We start from the raw sequence: 25,539 nt of genomic DNA, 5'->3' as shown, positions 1-25,539 counted from the left end.
CAGTCATCTCCACCTCCCATCTCTATTTCCCCTAGTAATATTGTGATTAATTTGGAGTCATACAGCAATCGCCATAATTTGCCAAACTATTCAGTAATCTTTAGCAGGCCTCCCAGTTCACTGTCATAATTTTAAGTGCACCACAAAGTAGAAATCTCCCATGATCATTTATTTATCACTGCTGAGAAACACATAGTGTCCCCCACTGTTCTCTGGAATGCTACCACTCTGCCCACTAAGACATATGTCACTAGACACTCTGGAGCCTTTTTCTGTATTGACTCTGTGGTCCAATTAAAGCCAGTTGCTTGCATTACTCTTTCTACCCTTGGTATCATCATGATCACTGACTTTTGTAATAAACTTAAGGATCAAACTTCACCTTGTTATTTTATCCTGAATGTGCAGTGGTAGCAAACTCTGAGCGCCACGTGAATGTTTACATGTTTGTAGCAGACAGGGACTACATTTAAAGAACACTAGGGAACAGATACCTTGGTAATACAGGATCTCCCATCTTCAAGTTTAAAACTGATCTCTTTTATCATATGTACATATGGGGGAGCGAGGTGAGTATTTCAAGTCAACGTAAGTGACCCACTGCTTCTCACTGAGTTACAATGGGAACGACGCACCTACCTCACTCACGTGACTGAAAATTTCAAACAGAGGTAATGACAGATACAGCTAAGTTTGCTTCAATAAACACCAACTGCTTAATTCAGAGCTGACAGTAATTTAATTTAAATTCTAACTGATAGTCAGTTCAATCGTATTGGTACATAACTGTGTAAATCCTGTGCCTTTACAACCGCATGTAACAGACCTCAGTAGTGTGCTCATCAAATGCTAAATCCTTGCTTAATTATTCCCTTCTGTAATAATTATTTTAGGTTGTTTATGTAAGAACTAAAATTCTTTTCAAATTACAGGCAAGTGAAAGGTGTAACCATTGGAAATCACAAAATTTTCAGTATCAAAATTTAAGTATCATCTGACTGCATCCACTAAAATTATTCAGCTCTGCCCTAACAACAAAGATATTCTTAAATTTCATGCATTCCTGCAAACAGGGATATAAAAAGAAATTCTTCTGAAGCTTCCATATTTTGGCAAGTCAATGGTATATGCTGCTCCTCTACGGCAGCTGCTAAAAAGGTGCATCTGTACATCTTCTCTTGTCACTCCTGTCAGTAAAACGAGGTGTAGGTATTTTACTGGACAAGGTACACTAGTGCAACAGGTCTGTAAGTCACTACAGAACTAACTTTAAATGTTCTTAAGTTGCTTTCACCACTGCTAGAAAAAGAAACAGCACTCTTTCACATACAGGCATGGAAGAATTTTCATTCAGTTTACCTCATATGGCTATTCCAGATACCCCCATCATAAATGCTTATTCTTTTCCTATGGCATAATAACATGCAACTGACACTGAGTGGGATGGGAGAAACATAGATTTTTTGTCAGAGTTATTTTTACTCCTAATATCTGTCTGCTGGTTAAGCAAGCTACCCATTCTCAATTTCACCTTAGTCCTACTGAATTGCATTGTCTGTCCACATAAACAAGGATGTCCAAATTGCCAAAGATACCTGGCTAATATACAGATCTGCCCTCTCTTTCAAAGAATGAAAAAGGACATTTACTGACTTAAAAATAAAATATCTTAACACAAATCAAGACATTCATAAGTCTCAAAACCAACAACTTGCAGTCCACTGGATCAGGGCAAAGAATTTCATCTTACCACTGTTTGGTTCAGTGCTACTTCTGCCAACTAAAACCCTGAAGTCCGCAGATTTCTTCTAAGGCAGGCCAGAGAGATTTTTTTAAAAATGAGAGACTTCTAACTCAAAGTGCAATGTTAAGCATGCATAAGTATATAACCACAGGTCTCAAATCACTTCTTCGATGAAACACACTTGATTAACCCCCTTGATCTTTTGCAGTGCTTTACATCTTGATCACAGAATGTTTCAGGAAAGCGCTGACCATCAACAGGCAAGTGGAAACAAAAGCAAGGAGAAGTGAGACAAGAACTCCAGCAGCCTAAAGAAATATCAGGGCACTAGGAATAGAAAGGAAAAAAAAAATTCAGCCTTATGCATTATATACTAGCCAACACAGTATTACTAGTTAGGATGAGCTATTCTGATTACTTCCAATAATCCCCAAACTCAGACACTTTTAATGCTGTTTTGATTCATCAGAGTTCCTAAAAAAGCCATCTTTATGGCCTCACAGAAGCAGCAGAGAATTCCTTTAATCCCAGAGTCCCTCAGCCCCGGCTGCTGTGTCCCACCTCATGATCGCCATTCCCACGACATCAAGGTGAGTTCGCAAGTTAGAGATGCTCACTGCCCATTTGTTAAACTGGGACCCCCATATGCCAGCAAGTTTCTGCACAACCTCGTTCCTGCTCTCCATTCACAGCCATGACGCACATTACAAGTGAATTACCAGGTCCTTTTTGTTGGCAAAGTAAGAATTGCTGAACTTCCTCTTTCAAAGAAAGATTCTTGAAGATAGAATCTTGTTCATTTGACCAAATTAATCAAAAGTCAAAGAAACACCTACACAAGGTGGTTTTTTTTTTTTAATTTCAGTCTAATTTGCTCGTGATTTGAATGCATGCAACTAGCAAAATCAGTTTATTACCTTCACTTTCCTCCAGACCACAGCTTCAGTACAGAACAGTTAGCTCCTGCCACCTTGTGGGACTCCACAGATTTCCCTCAAAGCTTCTTAGAGCAACAAGCTAGTTAGTTAGGACAAATAAACATTCAGGAGTTACTTTCCTTGTGTTTCACCATGGTGGATGTTAAAATAAGAGAGAAATATTTATGGAGAGGGTATGCCATTTTGAGTATTTTCTGGCTCATTATTCCTGGCATTGTTTATATAGTTGAACTGCTGGATTTAGTAATCTCATGGAGGGTGTTTTAAATATTTAAATATCTGTCAAGAATCCTAAGTTTTGGAAGCTGATGCATCTAAGTTTAAAATAACACTGTGATCAAATACTTTTCACCACCAGTAGAAGTGACATATTTGAAAGAGATTCCACATAGAAATAATATGAATTTAGGCTGAAAATCCGTGCAGTCAGGTGCAATTTTGAAACCAAATAATCATCTCAGTCTTATAAGGAATTACGCATATGCTTAACATTTAATACAGTGACAACCCATGTCCAGTTTTCCCAAAAGATCTGACTCCATATGATTACTTTGTAACTGCAATTTGACTTCCTATGTTTTTTTTTTTTTCTTCATCCCCCTCCGGCCCATCATACATGGCCGACTTAATGAATGAATGAAGTTCTCCAAAGAAGAATGAGACAACTGGAACAGAAGTAGTTTTTTCCAACACAGTAAAAAGCAGGTGAAGATCCATGGATCTCCATCCTCATGTCTTACGTGTTGTCTACTAACCCCTGGACAGGTAACTCATCATACCTACTTTGTGGAGATGCAAAACACAACAGCAGCTGCAAACAACAGAAAAGAGATGAGGTCATCTTTTTATTTAAGCAAAACCTCTGCTGCTCCAGATCTCAAAAATGAAAAAGCACAGAGAAACATGGATGATGTGACTCCATGAACCTGATCAACCGCCTCAGTGAACCTGCTCCTTTCTGTTCTCGGAGCTAAATGATTTGTTACAGAGGCATAGAAATGCAAGAAGAGCTAGGGAGCATTTCTTCCCCCAAATCATCCTGCAACTGCTTCACTGAACCCAATGGAGATTTACCGTGCTGTGTACTTGATGACAATTGTAAGCAAACTTAACTCCCGGGAACCTCCTTCTGGTAAAGGAAAAACTGTCAGACTCAAAACAGGAATAGCTCTTCCTGATGTCACAAGCAAGTCTTCTCTAGTAAAGGCCTTAGTAGTTCATAAATACACTCAAAACCAATAATTACAGATCCGCATCCAAAGGAAATATAGCAGGAACGTCCTCGTTCATGCATAAGCAGAATTCAATTTTGCTGAAGACTGAAACAATGGCAAAACATCAGGCAATTAATCAAGCTGGCACAGTGTACCTGAGGGACAAAAATTCTGTCTTTGTGAATAAAGTTTTGTAATCTCACAAGCTCCTCTGGTAACTTCAGAAGTGGATTGTCTCTGATAGCCATCATATTCCTTCCCCCCCAACACCTTATCTCCTTCTTAAAGTCCTGGTCACCATACAATTTAGAAGCCAAAGTTCAGATGTGTTCGTGACAATCTCTGACCACACCTCAGCTCCAGCACTGCGAATCCCTCCCAAACTGAGCTGTGTCTGTGTCCTGACTGTCTGAAAGACACCAAAATGTTCCTTACAGTTGTCCTTACCCATCTCAATCTCCATTACAGGAAACCCAGACAGACAAACAGGCAGGGAGCTCTAGAAGAATTCTCAATCTGGATGATCAGAACTGCACCCTGCCCGCTCCAGACACAACCAACACCTCGCAAGTATGGTCCAGGCACCACTGTACTCTTACCTCGCTCTGGGTATTAGGAATACAGACATCTCCTCATCATGAGCTATTTGGTTCAGCCTTTTCCCTGCTCTGGAGCACGATGACGTTAAGTCAGTCTTATTGTAACTGCAGACATGCATCTAAGAGCCACCTTCAGTCTCTGGCTAGAGAGAAGAAGAAACAGCATGCTCTAGCACCAGAATGGATCAGATCCAACACCCACTACAGGTCTCAATAACGCCATAAAGCATGAGAGGAAAATACTAGGACCCTACAAGAAATTCCACTTTGATACAAGTGAACCATAACCTGCCACATCCTCTTATTCCCATTTTATTTCTCTACTAGTCCCATATTCTGCAGTATTACCAATGCAGTGGTAAGATCCCTGGGCTAACTTTCTGCTTGCCTACGTGCTCATGGCAGTCTACCTGAAGTACCAGGTAGCCAAGCTACTACCTTATTCTTCAGGATGGTCTTCAGAGAGAATCAGTGGCAGCTTAAACACACTTCTCACATCCGACTGGAAATCCCCTTCTCTGTGAGTGTAATTGAGTCGGACCTGATAGTAACAGCACTCTCAAGCAACAGCAGACTGTAAAGTACCTGATGGTTTTCAGTTCTCCCTGTCGTCCACAGCATTCTGAACACCAGCAGCAAAAACTGACCAGCATCAACTTTGCTTAAAGTTGTGGGTTTTCTAAGGAGCCAAAAACATCTGGTCCAGGTCAAGGAAGTGTCACAGCACAGTTTCAGTCTGGTTCCCATCTGAAACACTACTCCTTGGCTGTCAGGGTAAGATTTGCTTTGTTTTTTCTCAGAATGTCTTTTCTGCAAAAACATTATTTGACTTTTGCAAAATTTTGTTGAGTGAACATTCCAAGCAGTTACATAAACTTATTGCTTTAGTCGTGTATTAACTGGGAGAAGGAAGTATTAAAAAAGTACTCAAAGAAACAAAAAAACCCACACACACTATTGGACCACCTATTCCTTCTGTTTGTATTTTATCTATACTCTTATTGATCTCCTTTCACTGTCAACTATTTAGCATCACATTTTAAAGAGAATAAAAAGGAAATTTCTGAATGTAATTGTCTCTATTTCTTGAGAAGCACCTCAAAAAAAAAAAAATCACTCAGTGTACACAATTTGCAAAGTTCTGTATGTAACAAGCCTTATCAGATTTCCAAAAGGAACCTCACTGCTTCAAAAACCGGAATCCACAATCAGATCCATCTTCACCAATTGTTTCATTGATGCCAAGCCACAACAGCTTACTCAGAACTGTGCACGTGCCCAGGGATCTGTGCCAAAATGTCTCAGAGCAGGATCAGGTCCCTGTAAGATTAGCTGCATGCAGGGCTTCAATCCTGCAACTGCAATTGCTCAGGGTGACTGCTGTGACAGAGGCATTGCAGGACTGGGCCCTAAAATAATCAAGTATATAAAGATCTTTGTCCTCTCCACAACTGAGGCACAATTCTTAAAAGCCAACCCAACAAAAAACTTTTGTATTTGTGAAATAAAAATCAATTCTTTGGACAGCAAGCAGGACCAGTATTCTTCAGACCAAGCTCCTTGAGATCTTTAGGCTGCTTCCCCATTTTTTGTTTTGTTGTTTTTTTTAGAAGTTGTTTTTCAGTTTGTTTTTTTTTTCTTTAATATAAATATTTTTTTCTAGTAATTCTTTCATAGCTCCCTCAGATGAGGACCCTTGCATGGCCCTTGTTTTAAAGATAAACCCAACACAGGAAAAACTCAGTCCAAAAGATGCAAGTTTAGCAGCCTTATAAAAAAGATCAGCAGTTAAAAAACCCTGATAGTGCTGGCTGGAACTGTGGAGCAAAGATGGGGAATAACTCCCTTGGGATCTACCAATTTTTACTGATTATCTTCTTAGATTTCTATCATTGTATTTCACAGTATAGCACATGGATTTGAAATCAGAAGGAGAACAAGAAATTAAGAATCTTCTGCGAAATCAAGTTCCAGCATGCTCAAGACTGTGCCAACTAAGAAAGCGGAACATGCTTAAGACCCCAGGTTGGCACTGAAGTCCACAGCTCTCAACAGTAGTAGCCAACAAACAAAAGCACAAGGTCCATGGATTCTCAGTCTAATCTGCTTTAAAAAGACAGTCATTAGGCTTCTTTGCTACTGACCTACTATGAAACTACAAGTTTAAACTTGGGACCTGAACTACAGAGTGTCCCACAAAACCCCACAGTGCCACAATGCTGACTTCCTTCCAGACCACTTGTGCCAATCCCTACGAGAAGCTCAGGCTATAGAGTTCAACTGAACACTCAAGTATAAATATGTTTCTATCACCTTCACACACCTTGAACCACAAACAGAACATGCTCGTGCATCCTTGCAAAAGTCACATTCAGAGAAGTAGGAAGAATGGACGGCAATATTCACACAGCACAGAGTAAAGATGACACCCTGGGTTGGAAGAACAAAACAACACGTCCAAAATCTCTGACCTACAAGGTTATGTTTCTATCACACAGCACAAGCTCTTAAATGCAGCAGAAGAATTCTGCACTGAACTTAGATGCTAACAGATTGGTAAATTCACAAATACTTAATCAGTAAGCCCGAAATCGACAGAAGACAGTTCACTATCATTTTTTTCACCTACCAATATGGAAAAGCAACATATGCACATACACAGGGCAGATGTTTCAGTAACAAAGAGGTAGCTGATATAATGGATTTAACAGCAATGTAAAAACTTGCAGGAAGTTCAGGAGTTCTGTACTTGGTTTTGCCACCAGCCATCTGGTCTTACCTGAACATCCCTGGGTCTACTCTGCAATCTGCAAAACGGGGCTGGTAACACTGGTTCTGAAATGTTTGTAAAATGTAGTTAGTTGATGCCTGTAAAAGTACACAATAGGAGAGCACAGTGTTATTACACCCTAATAATGTGCTGTTTAACAAAACATGCAACACATACAAATGACAACACCATCTGTGTTCTACAGTACACACTCTTAAAGACTTCATTTATATACATGTTTACAAAGTGAATTGTTTTGACTCTCTGGTACAATGAAAAGGCTAAAAGTCAACCTGAAATCCAACTCTCTAGAAAAAGGAGTACGCATCTTTTCTAGATCTTCACAAACATTAAATGAAACTGAGCCCCTGTGTAAAACTTTCCCCAAGTATTATAACAGCACCACAATTAATGCAACTGCTATTTTACCCTATAATAGAGCCAACATATGGTAATAAAAAAGTAAAAAAATCTGGCCAAGTTTTCTCAGCTTTCTCCCCACCACTCAGCACCAAGTTTTTCTTCCAGAAGTTGCTCGACACTTTACAAAGGAAGAAGCCACCACCACCCCGAGTTTGTAAAAGGAGAAACAGAGAATAAAAAGAAAGAGGAAGCAATCTGCACAAGATCATTGAGCAAATTAATGGTAAAAACTGCAGCACCAGCCAGTGTTGGTTTTTTGTGTTTTTGTTGTTTTGGTTTGTTTGTTTGTTTGTTGAAGCGTTTTGTTTTGTTTTTTTCCTGCTCCAGACAGCACAATTTTCACCCTTTGCCGGAATCCTAGAAGGAAGTGCTAACCTTTCATTTGCTTGCTAAAATGTAAGTGCAGAGTTGGAATGCATTTTCACCCATCCCTCTGAATATATTTGAGCTTAAATCGTAAACTGCACTGGATACAGCATTGCATATGCCCCAGGGTGTATTTCAAGAAGTTCATTCAGTGTCTGAGACACACTTTACTAGAAACTCACTCCAAGATCACTCTTCTTTGGTTCTAGCACCATCAGAGTACAATTTATATGTTATTCTATGAATTTGTCTACCTTAGAAAACAGCCTTGTTTCAACTATACCAGAACACAACCAGAAGAAGTACTATGGCAACAGGATACTAGTCTACAGTTAAGCAAGGAATTTTCTGTGTATGTGCACCTCACTTCTGTACCAGTTATTATATTGGCATACCTCAAAGGGCAAAAAAACCCACCTTACAGAAATGCAAGCACACCCTTGTGAAAGGGGTTTTACTGCTTTTTTTGGTCTCCATAGCTGAAAAAGTTGTAGTGGTATGCTGTACCTTTATTCTAAGGTTACTGCATCCACGCTCGTACTTTTACCTGTGTTTGTGCAACAGTAAAATTCACACTAATCACCAGCATATTTCTGCTGGTACAGATGATCCTTAAAAAGAATCCTCAATGAGAGTCACAAAGGTTTTCTTACAAGTTAGAATTTATTTCGACTGAAGTCAATAGTGAAGTTCTCACTGAACTCAGCACGATAGTGACCAGACCTCCCGGGGCACAGCTCCCAGGTATCAGTGCAGCTCCTTTTTGGTCAGGAGGTGGGGGAATAACACATATGGTTAGCTGCCTCTGTCACTTTTGAGGGCATGGGGGGAGAAGTACCTGGGAGAGTGACAGAATCTGTTTTGCAGACAGTGACTAATATATATGATCCTTTGCAAAGGACACTCCTCTGCAGCTCACCTTATACAAACTTGGAGCACTTGGGCTGCGGCCACACACCTGCCTTTCCACTCATAGAATCATTTCAGCTGGACAAGAACCTCAGAATCATCCAGTCCAACCAACTCCCTGTGCTGGGCTGGAGCTGCCATGAAGGCAAACCGCTCAGCAGCAATACTAGTTCGGTTCAGCACTAGCAGAAATACTTCTCGTTGTGAAAATACAATTTTCTGGAAGTTCCCAAATATAAAATCATTTCAAGAAAAAGACTTGCCTGTCATCTAAATACAGAATGTTGGAGGGGTTATTTCACTAAGTTGATCCACTTGACTAACTCTACAAAGCAAAAAAAACCCAAAAACACCAATCAAACAAGCTTTAACTGCAGTGATGGAATCAAACCCCCTTCCCCACAAATAAAAAACAAAAAGGAGCAAGCGTGTCTCATTCTTCCAATCAAGAATTACCAATGTAGTTACAGCAGTATTCTAAACACACAGGGCTCCTAGCTGGTTTTGCTACAATCTCCATGACTAATGCAGCCAAATTCTGTTCAGCAGCATCGGTGGAATTGCACAAGCTCACACCAACTCTGAATTCAGACCAACGTGAATTTTATATCCAGTTTTTTTAATCCTGACCAGTAGCCCATTTCAATGTAACCCAGTAGGAAAATACTGCTAAACACATGCTGAGTAACTGGCTTCTCTGAGACATCTCAGACAGAACACCCTCAAAGATACCAATTCTCCTGAGAAAATCTTGGCTTGAATACTTCTTTTCCGAACACGAAGAAAGCTTCAACATTTCACATGTCTAAGTGTGTGTGGAGAGGGCAGCAGGGAGGAAAAGCGAGTTAGAACAAGCATAGTTCAATCCTATAGAAATGCAATAACTATAAAATCAGCGTTCTCTTTAAACACTTAGGCTAAAGAGCTAATTGTTTTCGGGCAGCTTCATAAAACATGAATGCTTCAGCAATAAACAACTTCCATCAGAAAAGTTGCCTAAATATGCAACGACTTTATTTTCTTACCGATCTTGTACCAAATGTATGTGAAAATTAAAATGACAACCCCTTCAAGATGAGTGATTCGTCTTACTTTGGCTTGTTCTCTTCTTAAGAAAAAGAGCAGGTAATACTTAGTAATTTTCCTATTTAAATATTTTAAGGGAGGTTTTCTTTAAAAAAAAAATAAAGAAAAATTACTCTTTTAAACATTTGTGACCTACAACAGCATTTTGACCTTTGCTTCAATTTTCTTCTAATATCTATTTAGCTTTCTAATCTTATCTTTTTATATTTAGTTATACAAGACCACAATAACTGTTGAGACTTTGAATACCCTATACATTGATATGAAAGAATACAGAAAAAGAGGACAAAGAGAGGATCATGAAACTTATGTTTGCGCTGGGGAGAGAGGCCATAAAAACATTTCTTGAAGCATGTAACTCCTCCTTTTGGGGGGGGAAGAGTAAAACTGCAGTGTATGAGTAGTTTGTGTAACTGTGCCACCAGACCTCAGGCACACTCCACATTTCTGAGCACAACTCTTCTACTACCTGACGTCTAACTCTGCATTCCTTAATAGTCACAGATACTACTACAAGGTTCCCCTGATGCAGAAAAAACTGTGTGGAGCAGCCGAGTCAATACAAGTTATCAAGCTCTTTGCCTCTGCCCAGATGCTATTAATATTTTGGCAGGGTGGGGGTTAGAATTCTTTACCTGTGTTAGCCCACAGAGTTGCTATGACATATTTATCAATTTTTTTTTCTCCTTACTCTTTCTTCATCTAATACACTAATAATAAGTTCAGCATCCAGTAACCAATTTGGTTTCACTTTTTTGTTTTCTAGACACCAGTGGTGCTAGATTCATTCCTGGAAGTTATAAACTCCCTGCCCAGCCATTAAAGTCTCATATGTCACATAATGTAAAGAAAAGCTTACAACAGCAATTTTAAAATAATCACTTCATTTTTTTTATGTGAGCTACATGTCTATGTAAGCGGACGGGTATCTGCTGATCTACATCTGCTAGAAGCTACAGAGGGGTCTAGCTCCCACAAAAAAGGTTAATAAGGTGACAGTGTCACCTAGTGAGCTACACTGCATTCCTTAATGGTGGAAGATACTGCCCAAGGCACCTGTTATTACAGAGAGAAACTTGGGATAATGGATACTGAAGCCATCTGAGAAAATATATTCAGCTTCACAGAAACTGATACAGTTACAAACTAATCCCTTCTGAAATCAGACTCAAATTTCAATCACATGTTACTGATGCTAAATGTATTTTAATAAGAAAGATCAAATTGTAATTTACCTTTAAATTATGAAAAACTAATGTTAAATTATACTATAATATTATATAATTCAGTTTCTATTAAATTAAAATAAATTACAGAAGTTTGAAGTCAAAACTGTAAACAAAGCTCAAATAGTTAACAGGTAAGTCTTCATCGAAAGACCAAGAAAAAGCATTAGGTTTAGAACTAAGTTGCCTGAAAGTAGTAACTTCCACTGCATTTCCAGAGAAAACACCATTGCTTCATGAGTCACTTAGTGAAGTCTGGTGTAAAGCTGGGAAACTAAATGGGTATTTAAAAAGCAAGATAACTTGTTTCCCTCCTCATCTAAAAAGAGAGGTTTGAGTTCCACTAGTTCTAAAAGCTTGCATTTGGTTACAGTGGAATCAGTTACCTTATTAGAGATAACACTTTACTTACATTTTAGGTGCAAAATCTATTTGCGTTAATTTGTGTGCACGAGCGTAGCTTCATTAAATAGGACATTTGTAAAGGCTACAACTTAAAAAAAGGCATAATTTGTTATGTTCTAAATCAAAACTTTTAACAGTTGCAATCAAAAGAAATGCATGTAAGTCATGTAATCACTTAGAAAGTGTGCAGGCATACAGAGCATCCTCTGAACTAACAAAAAAGTAGTACCAAGTTTAGCGTAAAGGCTATATTTAGCGACATATTTTAACGGTCGTCTATCAATAGAGATTGCTTCTGAGAAAACAAATACAAAAATACCAAAGCAAAACGAGATTAAAAGCACCAATTTAAACCAAGTAATTATTGACCAAAATAATTATTTACATCAGTTCAAAAGGCATAACGGGAATGTCAGGGCACCAGAGGTGTAAGCACATGTACAGAGGTGCTCACAAGGACCAGGGATACGAGGTGTAAAAGCCTCCCTGCTTTCACCATGCCTGCCCGCACTTCAGCCCTGCTCAATCTCTGCAAAGCCTGTTAGTGCTCCACAAAACACCATCCCCCGCTCACAAAGATTTTAATTTTTTTTTGTCCCCTCTAGGATCCTTGAATAAGAACACATACTGTCCTCACTGGAAGACCTGCACTGTGCCCTTCTCTCCTGCAACCAATCGCATGGGGACGTCTGTGTCGACCGCCTCGCCTCCTGGTTTGATTTCTCTCTTTTTGTCTCCATAAGTGAAGAACAACAGCAAACTTCAAATGCAGCTCCTCTGTGGGTCCATCCAGGAAAGCAAGACTGCATACAGAAACTAGATCACCCATGGCACAGAAAGCAGCATGACAATTCTTAGACGAAACTCAGTATCTGGCCAGTTTTCTCAGGTGCTTCCCTTCCTGCAGCCCAGCATCCTCTCACTCACTTCGGCCCCCTCGCCGCCGCCCCACGCAACAAAACAGAAAGCTCAGCAGTGACATCCTCAAGAGTCCACTTCTCTTTATAAATAAATAATCTGCTTCCTCTAGGCATGTCTCTCAGGAGGGCAGGATCTTCCTTTGCTGATTAAAAACCAGGAAGACTTTGCAGGCACGCAGGCCCCGAGCTTTGTTTGGAGCTCCCACCTGAACAACAGGGCCAGCCCCAAGTAAGAGAGAAAACTCAGGACAAGATTTCGAAACCTGTGGCTGAGCATCCAGATCCTTTTGGCAGTGGCCTCCGAGGGAAACCGATGGTCCAGACCATGGCAATGGCCCTCATGGCATCAGATGTTGTGTGAGTGACTTCTAACCATAGACTTTATTTACCTTCTGCTGCTTTAGTACACAATGCTGAGGTGACGCAGATGAGCACAACCATGTACAAGAGATGAGGGAAAATAGTGATTTACTAACAAGGAAAACAAATTGTAATTTTTCCCTCACATACACATGGGCAGTTTTATGTCATATTAACAGGAAATGGACACATTCAACCAAACAGTTACACTTAGCTATCCATAACTTCACCTATTGAAGGTTTTCTATACTAAGAAATAAAATCAAAACGAAAAACTTCTCCCCTTGCTCTAGTTCTGACACTTGCGCTATTTACTTAGTCCAACAGTTTTCAAAGAATGTCACTGGAGATTCTGCTTACTCTTTCAGCACTGGAACCCATTTTTAATCAACAAAACAGAGGAGTAAATTGTGAATAGCTACTTGCATTAATATATTTGCTACCAGTTTTGTCATTCTTCATTTTGCAGACATCAAATTTCCCCCTATAAACACCTCTGTTTCTCCAAAAGCAGCTGGAAATTAATGATGCTATTTTTATTTTCTTATTAATTCGTATGCCATAGCTCCATAATCAGTGCTGGAGCATGCTGCAATTTTGTGTACTCATTTCAAAATATATTATGAGCACTTGATGACTGATGTTTAACATAATGTACGAGAGTATCTCAAACAAATTAGAGGGAAGAAATACAAATAAAGACATTTTACTTAAATAAGAAAAAAAATTTACAGACATATTCAAACAAGAGCTAAACCCTGAAACTCACAAGTTTGTGGCATGGAGCACTCGCTGATTAGAACTAAGCCAGGCAGGAAGTTTGCACTGCACAACATGAAATTTGGGTATAAAGAAATCTTTTGCAAAGAGAAAGAACATCTGAAGCCAGACTCACCAAGAAGTGGAGATGACAATGCTACTTCTTCCCAAATCCATAATCTTCAACCACTGATAAGCAGTACATCAGATGCTTTCTTTGCCCAGCCATATAACCAACTTGGGAAGCTAATATACTCGAACAAAACAGCATACATGCCAAAAGACATATCAGCTACCAAATAGCATTCTCACACTTCACGCTCTTCCACCCTCTTCTCATTTATGTGAACTCCATGTATTTCAGCCTTGTCTCTATTCCGAGCCCTTCCTGCACTGCTCATCATCACGTCAGGGACTGCCCATAAGCTTGTGCACTGATCACTGCATACAAAATGGGTGCATGACCCTGGCAGGACTATCTGCATATCAACAATTAAGAATAACGTGAAATCTGCAGCTTTCCTGAGGAATTACAGGCCACCAGCAACTTCAAGCAGCGGATCTGCAAAGGGGTGCATGCTGGTGATGCAGCTCTGGTTCTGGATATTTTTCAGGAAGCCAATTGCACAGCTGTAGCTGCAGGACTGAGCTCTTCAGTAGTTAAGACAACATACATTCATGTTACTGTACTTCACCCCATAAGGAAAAGGAAAAAAAAAAAAAAAAAAAAATCAGCATGATGTTGCTAACTATATTATCACTGTAGGCGTGATGTGGCTCAAAGACCACTTGTGGAAAGCAAATCAAACAGGGCCAACCACAAAAATGCCTTTTTCATCAACCTGGCAAAAAAGAGCAACTTCCTCTCAACTTTTCAGAGACAGATTTTAATGCAGAACATCAATATGTTTCAGCTCCACTGACTTCCATGAAGTTACTTCACACCAAAGAGGCCAAAATAAAATAAGAAATAAAGTTCTCCCTCACTCCTTCTATTCTCTCTCAAGGTTGTCTTTATCCAAATTCACCTCCAGATCTCTCATGATGTTGTTCTCTTAACTATTGCTTTGACAACCACAAAATAATGCATTCTCTCAAATAAATAAAAACCCAGGATTATTTGGTTCATAAAAGAACATACAGGCCAAAGACTGAAGACTATTCTACAGCAAGAGACATAATCCTCAGTATTACTGTCTGACATGCCTTACCCATTGCCGGATAACTCCTGATTGTGTAGGACCCTGCTACAAATGAAAAACAAACAAAAACACAAGAAAAAGACAACTTCTGACAAGGTATATCTTTAAAAGTCATAGAATCATTTCGGCTGGAAGAGACCCTCATGATCATCGAGTCCACCCATAACCTAAGCTAACTCTAGTACTAAAACACATCCCTAAGAACCTCGTCTAAACACTTACAGGGATGGTGACTCCACCACTTCCCTGGGCAGCCTGTTCCAATGCCCGACAACCTTTTCTGTGATGATTTTTTTCCTAATATCCAATCTAAACCTCCCCTGGCGCAATTTGAGGCTATTACACAGTCCTTACGTAGCTGGAAGAAAAAGTGTATTCGAGAAAGAACTGACAGGTGGGGTTCAGAGCCAGCAACCCCGCAGCAGTAGAACACTGCCCAGCACACTCAGCAGTACGGTGTGGTCACCAGTCCATGACCCACCAGAGGCCCAGGAGGAGGTTTAAGTTTTCCTCACCTGAATCCTGCCACAGGCCAGTTCATGTCCCATTAATAGTACCAAAGAGCAGGTCTTTAATGTGGGCACCCAGCCCTGCCACGGGGAGCTATGGGTTTTGGAAGAGCAGGACTAAGCCCTTCCTGAGAGTGCAGATGGCCCAATCTTCCTGTTGCTACAACCTACTCAAGAGGAGAGCAACCCCACAGCCAGGTGTGCCGTTAGTGGGGTTTCACAGCATCTCAAAGCAGACTCCTAAACAACTTGCTACATACATGTTGCCTTTCAGAAAGAAAAAATAATAAAAACAAAAAAAAAAACCCCAAAACAAAAAAGGCAAATAGGCAGAGGGAAGACACACTTTCCCACTTCCTCTCAGCAAGGAAAGGTGTAGACAGGACTTGTTAAGATTCTTGTCAAGAGAGCTTCCACTTGAATTAAGTTCCAGAGATCCCATGTTGTGCGAGTCCACTGAATTATTTTTATCCTTGCTGAATGAGGCTCTCTGTGACATGAATGGTCAATAAAATGCTGTTTCTTCTTTTCAGCAATTGCTACATTTTATAAAATCTCTTATATCGAAACACCCATGTGGAAGATTTCTTACAATAAAAATTCCATGCTTCCTAAGCAACTGATTTTCTTAGCGTAGTCTCATAAAATCCTGTTAACTTTCCTTCCCCTTGCTAAAAATTGAAATTTTGGTGTACTAGCTTTCTTTGTACTCAAATGTGCCTGAAGCTAGTTTATTGTCACATACTGAATTGTCCATGCTCATAAGGACTTGCTATTACATTATGCATTTGTGTGCTATAAGGGAAAAGGCATGAACACTGGAAAGTGTCAAAGCCCTGCTTTTCCTCTTTGTTGATTCATATTTTATGTAATCAAATTTATAAATACTCAAAATAATAAAATGCTGCTATCATTCTGAGAATACTACAATTAGGTCTATGGTCAGGCATTAAATAAAGTATGCTTTCATCCTCAAATACAACTCCTATTGTGAAAATCAAAGCCAACCCATATTGTCAGTAACAAAACACTAGTAACCAGCAAATCTGAAAATCTTACAGGATAAAATATATTTAGAAGGTTTATAAATAAAAGTTCAATTACTAAGTTACCCTATTTATCACAATACTGCCAGTGTCAAAGTAACTGCTTCCATCAGTTCCATGTTTCATAAGTTAGTTGTGATTTTGCATTAGATTATTAGCATGAAAAATAATTTAATTGTAAAGAACTACTTCAGATCAACACATTTTAAAAACTTCACTGTGAAAACCAATATCGTACTTCAAAAAGTTATTACAAGAAAGTCAGTATTAAATAGTTTAATATAATAAATAGTGCAGTATACACAGCAGCTTAAATACCACATTTAGTGGCAAAAACTCTTAAGTAAGCTCTCCTCCTACTTTAGCCTCTGCTGTCAATAAATGTAACTGAACTGAAAGTCAGTAACTTCACAGTAACATAATGAATGAAAGTTGAGAAATAGCAAAAGATGCCCACCTGGCACAGAATTCAGTGAGACTACTCACATGTCCAAGTAGACATTTACCAGGAAGGCTTCAGAGTGGTAGGATACACCAAGGGAAAAAAACACAAAACTAAAGACACAGATATGAATTTTATTCCATTCCCTGCTAATGCTAACCTGCTAAGTGACTGCAGACAAGCCTACGTTCCTTCATTACTTTGTATCTCAGATGCCAAAACCAGGGATAAACATGATTGTTCCTTGTTTCGAGGTCTGCGATTACAGCTTGTGTACTTCGCCAGACAGGACATAACACATAACACATAAATAAGGCAATGCCTACAACTGCCAATTATTAATAATATCACTATTATCGAAAGAGTAATGTGTTTTGGTTTTTTTTTTTCCTTTTCCAAGCAAAGTAATCTAACAGCAGCCCATCAAGCCATTCTTAAAGTCAGAGCAATCCTTACGCTGATTCAGGTCTTACCCCTCCTGAAACTGTCCCAAAGGGTGACAGCTGCAAGAGTCTTTTGTGAAATTCGCAGTCTACTAGTACCAGGTTCATCACCACACTGCTCTCAGACAGAAACACTGCATCAGCACTGATCTTAAAAAAAATAAACTAATAAAAAGGAAGTAAGTCTTAATAATCTTTTGATATAAAACAGAATGGAAAAGCTGCTCACAAGGATACCCCAGGAAGGAGGGGAAACATGGTAGAAGGAAGAGAAATAAAGTTAATACTAGAGAAGTCACAAAGTGACTTTTTCCTGTCTCCTCTCAAGAATATTTTGAAACACATACAAATATTATTTCAATCCAGCTTTACAGACTCCTAACTAACAAATAAAACATAAATTGTTAAGTAAGACAGAACAGTACCCATACTACTTCAAAATCAACTTAATTCACCTAGGAAAACTGTCCCAACATACAGGTACCAGATCATTCAATGACACAGGGAAGTACCCTCAGCCTCCATTTGCAGGTGGCAAAGGGACACACAGCTGTGCTTCCAAGAGCAAACTCTGACCCTGGAAACCACCAGCGGGCCATGGCAGTGCCGCCGACTCTGCCGGCTACTGCAGTGGCCGCCCCCCTGGCATGGGATGTTCAACTTGGGTCCAAAATTTGGAAAATGGCCTCTGGTTTCAGCTACATCACCTGCCAGAGCTCACAGAGACAGCCTGTGGCAGGCTCAGAAATTAAAATCAGAGTTTCATTTCAATTCCAAATGTCACTTATAGTACCTTGCTCCACCAAGGAGCCACCTTCAAATAAACAGGGAGGCCTGAACACTTCATATGCCACATACCATTGAAAGAGAAGCAGCGTTTCACCTCCCGAGCACACAGATTTCGCTGCCGGTGCATTTACAGCTTTCAGACAACAGCAGAACTTTGCACACTGCAGGTCTCATCTACCTGACCTGCACCTTCCCCACCACTATGCACAGTGGAAAGGTAACTCTCCCCAGACCACTTGGTCAAAATCTCCATTCTTCATACCACACTGCCACCAGAAATCTGCCCTGCCTAACACCACATTGACTGAGCTTCAGAGACTTTGTGCATCCTCAGCCTGCAGACCACGAGCAGCATCAACCTGGAACAACTTTAATCTCTGAACGCGAACAGTCGTATCAGTGAATTTAACAAGACTTGTCATCTGCTTAACGATACTCACATGCTTACAGTATCACAAGCTATGGAACTAGTAATTTACGAATAAAGTATATTAAGAACATTCTGGATGAAAAGGAAAAATGTTAGCTATGAAATAACTGCACGATTACCTCTGATATTTTATGTGGAAAACTGACATTTAATATATTTAATTATTCACACAACAACTATGAAAGAGACAGGTTTTCTTCCTTGAACAGAAAAATAAACATGGACAAATTCCTCTCACCATCACTCCTACACCCCTTTCCTAAACAAAACTCCTGTTGAAACTAACAGAAGTTTTACAGGTGAAATGTTTAGGGCAAGCAGCCCCCAAAAAACTCAAATGCATTGAAGGCGAGCTTCTTCAATATTTTGAGTTTACCTCAACACTGAAACCAAGTATGTTTCTGCTAAATTACGTGTCTGCTTGAAATGGTTTATCAGCTTGCTGTGCAAAGAGGGACAGAAGTATGCAACAAACTTTTGAGACCATGGGTCAGTTTTTGAAGCATTCACAAGACCCCTTGCTAAGCGGCTCACCCCCTTTCAGCATGTGACACACCATCATTACACCCAGCCCTTGTTAACCAAGATCAGAATGCAGGTGTCTCTCCTGTATGTCAAGACCAAATTGCTAAACTCCATTAATGAACGGTCACTTTACTGAGAACTGTAGAATAAGAGAAACCTTCCCTTTTACCAAAATAAAAGGTCCCTAAAGTAAATGGAGGTCTCTAAGCACAGAAAATCTAATGAAATATCTATTCTCCCCTTAACTAGACACATTATTTTTATTACCTTTTTTTTTTTAAGCTATGAGGAAATGTATTTCTCTGCTTCTGCTAAAGCTTCTATTATGCCTTTTTCATCAAAAAGATACCCTACCCCTCTTTTCTTTTTAAGAACTAGATTTAGCACTATGCACAAAATCGACATCCGCTCCTCTTACAACTGTGGGCAGATTATGATCACCACTTCATTTCTAGGACCAAAATTCCATGCATCCAAAAGACTTCATCACATAAAACCAAAACCAGATAATGACTGAAGATAATACCTGAAGCAGGGTCCCTGACCTATTCTTGTTCAGTACCCTTTGCCATTACTCCAAATAAAGAAAAAAGTCCTTGGCACTTACAGCACTCTAATCTGAATCTTACCTGAAAACACAGAAAATTAAGTTCAGAAATCAGTGCTGAACAACAGTTTGAAATCTGTCTGCCAGTTTTTAAATTTCCCAACGCATTTTTACCTTGTAAAAATTGTTGCACCAATTATTCTACATAGAACATGATCCTTGTCAGCAATGCCACAAAACTGAAAGCAATATTCTCCTGTGCAACTGGTCTGTCATAAAGAACTTCAGGAATTTCATTTGGTGTTTATACTCTCAGACCTACACATACCACCCTCACTGCCCACAAAATCTGAAAAACTGAAATTTAGGTGTAATTCTACAGGAACTGGAAAACAGGCAGAATCCTCCCTCTGAACTATCTCCCCACAGTGCTTATTCCAGCCTTAAGACTAGTTTTGTGGTACTAATATCACACCAGAACAGCTGCTCCCAAAAGCCCCCTTTGAGCCAATGTGTTTGTTTGGGCCATCACTTATCCTATGTCTGCTATACACTGCCTGGAAAAGGTCAAGAGTATGTTATTAATCATTCCCATTTATGAGTACTAAGCTTACCCCAAATACATGTTTTGTCTTGTTTTCAATTATGTACACAATAGTACCATAAAAAAATATTACCTCCCACTTCCCCATTTTGGGCCAAATGCAGTTCAGTGCCACCATGGGCAATTGTATGAGAAGCGCTTCAAGTGCCATTCACTTTATGTCATCTGTGAATGTGACCCCACACATTTAGAACATCATCTTTAAACTACCACTTCTGCTTCAGCTTAAAGATGTCAAACCCTTCAAAAAGCGTCAAAACTTTTCCCAGCATACAGATTAAAACAAAAGTTGTGTACCTGAAAGCTTAGGAGTACTAATAAATTAGTCACTAAGATTCATCTTTCAAATTGATAGGTACCTGCATTAATCAATGCCAAAAGAAAAAACAGTAATACGGAAAGAGCATGGATGGACTTCTAATTAGTTCTCAGTTCTACATGTTAAAACTGAACCAACTCCTGTTGCAGTAGTATTACAATTCTGCTAAACCTCTCACTGATTCTTGACCTCCAGAGATTTCTAATTACCTATTCTTTCTATATTTTCATATTTTTCCTACCACTGAATTTTAAAAGGATTTTACATTCTCATTAAGTTCTCGACCTGTGTGCTGCACATTCTGATGTTACTTTGGTTTAAAACTTTTGCCCTAAATCAATCAGCTGATTATCTTCACAAAACAAGGTTTAAGAAAAAAGAAAAGAAGTGAAGAGAGACCTGAATACACACAGCTTTTTAATTCTCAGGTTATTCAGACCCACCGCTACAAACAAACTTTGTAATCTAGCAGTTGCTGTGAGTACCCAGAGAAGACGTTTTCTGAGGCGCTAAAACCTGAACAAGCATCTTCCATGTAAAAAGTGGCAGCACGAGGACCTCTATCTTATCAACAACAACCAAGTTATTTTTCCGTGTGTAGAGTTTACATACTTACCCAGGAAGGCGACTGGAAATTACAGACAGACGAAGATGAAGCTGTCTCAAAGCCTTTGTCATGTGATAGTGACCTATAAAGTATCAAATAAAGGCACATCATCAGCACACCATGATTTTACAATATTGCAACTCACCACAACGCCAGCAAGAGGAGAGATCCCACAACTAGAAACTTGCTTCCTCCTCACCCCCACCCCAGATAAGTTGTCATTAAAACAAGATGACAGTCGCAGGAAACTGTAAGGAGCAAACAAAAGATGCACCGTGTCTTTAAAGGGCACCAGGACTGGGCAAATGGAGCAAATCATCTGAGTGTGCATCAGCAGGGTGGGTTATTTTTCCTCTGTGCCTCTCGTACACACGGATGGATGTTTATGCGTGCAGACAGACGTATATACGTACACATAGGGATGCATCACGTAATTATTTACATGCACACACGAAGAAACACGCATGCATTAACAAAATAAAAGGCAGAAAGTTGACCACCATCTGCAAGGAGGCATACATAACAATAACCCCCGGGAACTTACACAAGTGAGCCATCAATCCCCGCGCGTGGATAAGCCAAACAACGCAAAATTAACGAGAAGAACAAGCCGCCAGACTGCAGGTACGAGATCCACCCGGGGAGATAGACAGACAGACAGACAGAGGGACGGACGGAAGGCTGCAACGCTGTAACACAGTTTCAGGTAATGCCCGTTCGTCCCCGGCAGAGTCCAGCCGAGCCGCCCGGAGTCCTGCGACCGCCCAGCGGGCCCCTCCACCACCGCGGCCCGCGGGGAGAGCGGCGAGACCCCCGGCCGCCGCGGGGGGAGCAGCGTTTGCAGCCGCCGCCCGCTCGCCGCCCACCCGCGCCCGTGCAAAGTGTAGGGCCACCGGAATCCGGGCTCCGGGGTGGGGTGGAAAGAAAAGGTATTAAATATGGAGAAAGACCGCCGTGCCCCAGGGTTTTCCCCGTCTCCCCCCCGCGACCCCCCGCCCTCGGTCATCATCAAGTTTGCATCTTAGTTACAAAATGTCGATCTTGAAGGCTGACAAGACACAGGGAGACGGGGGGAGAAAGAGAGAGAGTGTGTGAGTGAGAGAGAGAGAGAAGAGAGAGTCCATCTTGCTTTGAGGGGGGAGGAGAGGAGCAATAATGCAGCGCATAAATCTCACCCTCCCGGGGGAAAAGTCTGCACAACACCTTTGGGGGCGGGCGAGCGGGCAGGGAAGGGGCGGCGGCGCGGGTAGGGGGCGCGGGGGGCTCCCCGGCCCTCCCAGCTGCCCTCCCCGGCGGGATCTGGCGAGGCAGGCTGGCAGCAAACACCTCCCTGCTGCTCCCCTCCTCCTCCCCGCGGGCCCGGGCGATGATCCCGCTGCTGCCGCCGCCGCTGCCACCGGGGAGGAGGTGCCGCCGCCGCCGCCGGGAGAACCACATGGAGACCGGCACCCCGTCCCTGCCCCGGCGGCCGGGCCGGGCCCCTCCGCCGCTCCGCCGGGCAGCGGGACCTGGACGTGTCACCAGCAGGACGGGCAATGGTTTCGGCGCCCCAGGCCCGAGTGACCACCGCCGGCCTGCCGGCGCCCCGGCCTCCCCACACACACTCACCTCCAGAAAAAAACTTTTAACCGCGGGCCTCCCCCGGAAAAAGTGGCGAATCCGCCCCGCACACGGTTAAAGCCCCGCGGCCCCCCGGCTCGGCTGGCGGCGAGCGGGGGAGACCCGGGCACGGTCCTTCCCCGCCCCGGCGGGGAGGGAGGGAGGAGGCAGGCAGGCAGGGAGGGGGCGGGCAGCCGCCTGCCGGTGCCTCTCGCCCCGCCGCCGTACATGTCGCCTCGGCGGCTCTCGCATCGCTTCGTTTTACCTTCCTCATTCAGCAGCGGCGGCGGGCTGCCACCGATATTTCTAACGCAAACCTGCTGCCGTGCGGCGCCCGGGATTAACGCGATTGCCTCTCTTCCCCTGCCTCCAACCCTTCCTTCCCCCTCCTCCTCGCAAACCTACACTGGATCGGCTCTCCTCACAGCCATGCAAGTTTCATACATTGCAAATAAACCCGAGAGGAGGAAGAGCGAAGCGGCTGGCGGGGGGGCGGGGGGGGAGGAGGAGGAGGAGGGCTGCTTTCTGTAATTTACCAGCGACCCGATCTCGCAGCAGCAAATAACAGCTGAGCACCCATCCGGCTCCGGGCGGCGGAGAGAGCCCTCCCCGAGGCGGCCGCCCCCTCCCCGGGGCGCCCCCCGCCAAGTTTTCTGTCATCGCGACCACCCAATGTCACAACTTACCTTCAGAAATAGGACTTCGCGCGGCCGAGGCCTGCCGCCGCCTCCCCACCCCGGCCCCCGCCCGCCTCCCTTTCTCCCTCTCCACCTTAAACTTATTGACACAACATAATCCCACATCCACGCGAAACCCCGGCAAGGCCGCCCGCCCCGGTCCCCCCACCCCCCGCCACTGCCCACCGGGGCCGCTGCTGTCGCCGCCCCGGGTGCATCGCCGATGACTACCGGAAAACGCACAGCCCAACTCTCCGGCCGAGCCCGGCCGCTGTTGTTGTCGGGGTCGGCGCCGGGATTTTTCCTCCCACTCCCCCCCCCTACCCGCCCCGTGCGGCTGCCGGATCGGCTCCCTCTCCTTCTCCGGTTTTATATCTCCCCCCCGCTCCTCTTCCCCGGCGGCGGCGCGGAGCCCCTCCAGGCCGGCGGCAGCCGATACCGATCCGCGCACTCTCCCCCGCGCCTCGCCCTCGCCGCCCCTCGGGATGAAGTTTCGTTTCTGCCTGCCGCGATTTCCCTGTCAAGTCCACCCCGGAGGCACACACCGAGCGGCGGCCGATCGCTATCCCTCCTCCTCGCCCTCCTTCCCCTTCCTCCGCCGCCGCTGCTCTTGCCTCTCTCTCTCTGTGGCGGCGAGAGGTGCCTGGTTTCAAACGCAGCCTGGCACTGGCTGGCCTACCCCTGCCGCCTGCTTCTTCTGGGTGTTTTATTATTATTATTTTTAAACGCACTGCTCTGCATTGCAATTCACCTCGCCCCCCGGCCCCGGTAAAACACTCCAGGTCACCCCTGCCCTCCCGGCCGGGCAGAGGGCTGGCGGCACCAACCCACCCGTTCTCCCCTGCCCAAACTTTCAAACGAAGACAGGGCTGATGAGAGGCAGGAAAAGTGACTAGGAGCCGCGGCAGCCGCCGCGCAGGTCAGGGGAAGCTCCGCGCCTCCCTCCCCACCACCCCCGCCGCCACGCTAGGGGGCCCGGGGGGGCTGCTCCGCCGCTGGGGCACGAAGGAGAAAGTGTGGGGCGAGGGCACCCCTCTCCCTGCCTGCTGCTGCCCGTCTCCGTCCGTCTCCCTGCCGCCCGGTGAGGGGCGGCGGGCGGCGCGCACTCACCTCGGCGGGGCCGGCAGGCGAGCGGGCAGCGCGCCGCTGGGCCGGAGCGAGGCGCGGCGCGCAGCGGAGCCCCTCCGCCTCGGCGCCCGCGGAACGCGGCTCTACACAGAGCCATGCAACCCGGGCAGCGCCACAACACTCCCCGGGATATAAGCCGGCCCGCCATTGGCCGGCGCGCTGAGGGACGGGCACGCCAGCCACTCAGCGGCGCCGTTACACCCGCGGCCCGCGAGGGAGCCGCTGGCGCACACACTCACACAAAGATCGCCGCGCTGCTCTCCACAGTGTTAGAGGAGCCGGCGGTGGCGGAGCGGGGCAGGTAGCGAGGGCGCTGGCCACCGGCCTCCGGCGCCGAGAGAAGCGCGGAGCCACGTCGGCCACAGCGCCGGCAGCCGCTATCCATTGGCCGCCCGGAGAGGGCTGCGAGAGTAAACTACGCCTGCCCTGGGCAGCGCCGCGGGGTAACGGCCGCGGCGGGGTAGGGGCGGCGGGCACGGCCCCGCTGGGCCCCAGCCCCGTCGCTCCACGCGCTGCTCCCCGCTAACTTACTCTGTCCAGTTGGGCGGGTTTCATTCAGAGGCCAAACCACGGCGAGCGGAGAAGTTGAGGGAGGCAGCGGTGCATCCGCACAGCCCCTGCTCGGGCAGTAAACACGGGAAGCCAGCCCCGCGGCCCGGGGGGAGCCGGGCCCAGGCCGGCGGTCACCCCCTGACCTGGCCAGAGGGTTTCAGGCAGCGAGGCTGCAGGGCGATGCGGCGGAGCTCCGGTGCTGCCTGCTGCCGTAGTATTCCTCGCCCAAACGTGGCGGAGAGGCCCTTGCCGGCCCAGCATCGGCAGCACGGCAGTCTTCACATCAGCTTTCCATAGAGACAGTGGGCACTTAGTGTGGCAGAGCTAGTAAAGTGTAACGCTGGCGTCTGTGCCGTGCTCCGTGTCATGTCCCGTTCTCTGCCATGCACCTCGCATACGTT

The 25,539-nt window shown here is 43.9% G+C and overlaps 1 protein-coding gene across 9 annotated transcripts in view; it reads right to left on the bottom strand.

Moving 5' to 3' along the window:
* The window catches only part of BBX (BBX high mobility group box domain containing), a 144,594-nt gene extending 119,899 nt beyond the window's left edge, over positions 1–24,695 (bottom strand). For 3 of the 9 annotated variants that reach the window (XM_082042996.1, XM_082042992.1, XM_082042998.1), the window contains exon 1: positions 21,192–21,264. The gene's annotated coding sequence lies outside the window, so the exon portion shown is untranslated. Of the gene's footprint in view, positions 1–7,274; positions 7,364–21,191; positions 21,265–22,790; positions 22,869–23,644; positions 23,664–24,003; positions 24,019–24,568 lie in introns of those variants that run through there. The other 6 variants (XM_082042999.1, XM_082043001.1, XM_082043000.1 and 3 more) reach the window with 6 other exon arrangements.
* Between the last annotated feature and the right edge of the window lie 844 nt (positions 24,696–25,539).

The sequence above is a fragment of the Streptopelia decaocto genome (genome assembly GCF_964273445.1).
Source record: "Streptopelia decaocto genome assembly, chromosome: 1".
NCBI classification, from domain to species: Eukaryota; Metazoa; Chordata; class Aves; order Columbiformes; family Columbidae; genus Streptopelia; species Streptopelia decaocto.
The sequence above is the reverse complement of the archived record's forward strand: the minus strand, read 5'-3'. Positions and strand labels throughout refer to the sequence as shown.